This window comes from Chrysochloris asiatica, unplaced genomic scaffold (genome assembly GCF_000296735.1).
Source record: "Chrysochloris asiatica unplaced genomic scaffold, ChrAsi1.0 scaffold00144, whole genome shotgun sequence".
Taxonomy (NCBI): domain Eukaryota; kingdom Metazoa; phylum Chordata; class Mammalia; order Afrosoricida; family Chrysochloridae; genus Chrysochloris; species Chrysochloris asiatica.
In genome coordinates this window covers 1,546,823-1,548,310 of record NW_006408662.1, presented here as the reverse complement: position 1 = coordinate 1,548,310, position 1,488 = coordinate 1,546,823, and positions in this window count along the sequence as shown.

Sequence of the window (1,488 nt, the reverse complement as noted above, 5' to 3'; positions counted from 1 at the left end):
ACTTGAAATTTGCCCTCCAACATAAGATGCTAAAGCAAATGGTAGAAAAGAAGAACACAGGGAACTGGACAATTTGTTTTTACTTTTAAAAAGGAAAGAGTGCTAAAAACATGAAACATATATCCACTTTTTCCTTGTCAATACCTTCAAATTATTTTTGTTTTGGGTTCGGGGTCTAGAGGTCTAACAGGTGTACAATCTGCTCAAGGCCCCCCCCCCAATACAATATTATTATTAATCATTAAAATCTTTATTTTTCATTTAGATCATTTAATGACTTTGCTTAATGTGTATTACAAGGAATGTGTCTAAAATTAGCCTTTCAAAAATTCCCACATGGATCAGTCACTATTAGAACTGACATTTTCATTGCAAAGTCTGTGTAAGCGCACCTATGCATACTTGAAGAAATTGACTTACAAACAGCCATAAATGCCTTAAACCTGTTGGACTAGGCCGCCCAGTTTAACTAGAGATAGTCTATCTATTCTAAACAGATATCCCGTAACACTCTACAATGATCTATATAAACAGCAATTAAGTTTGCTCTATGACCAACATATAGATAGCTAAAAAATAGTCAACTAGAGATTAAAATTCAGGTCTCTCATTAAGCGATGATAATTTGGTACAATCACCATTATTTTACTTTATTTAATAAGGAAATGCATTTGTCCTTGCAAAAATATCGATAGCAAACTTACAAATAAAACCACAGACCTCAAAGTAACGAAGCTAAATCTTCAATTTATAACCAAGAAAAGTAAATACTGATTTGTTTACAAACGGTCCATGGAATTGCAACTAAAATAAAATATCAAAAAGTCTCAAGATCTTACAGAATAGGTTTACTGAAAATCACTTCATAAACAGTATAAATAAAATCTCAAAATTTCTAACTTAAAGTGTTCAAACTCTATTCTCATTAGCAAAAACATCCCTCAAGGATTGTAATCATTTCAATGAAATTAAATACGATAGGATGAATGTAAAGCTGATGTTCTCCCCATGTAAACTATCACTCAATTCACAATAAAAACTTAAAAATAAAAATCCCTCAACAAAATAAGGTACTGTTGTTGTTGTTATGTGCCGTGGAGTCAGTTCCGACTCATAGCGACCTTGTACAGGGTTTCCGAAGCTGTAAATCTTTACGGGAGCAGAAAGCCTCATCTTTCTCCTGTGGAAAAACTGGTGGTTTTGAACTGCTGACCTCTTGGTTCACAGCCCAATTCATAACCACTATGCTACCTTAAATAAGGTAATAGGTCACTACAAATGGATATCACATTTAAAATTTGCTTCATTTTAACATTTTTTCAAGAACTTTGTTTTAATTATTATGTTTGATTTTTCACCCCTCTTCAGTACAGTTTTTGCTTCAACCACTAAACATATTCAGAGAGACACCATCAAGCTGCTGTGAGCCGCAGGGTCCATTCAGTCGGCAGTATATGGCCCTAGAGCCATAAGCAGAGCCAATCATTG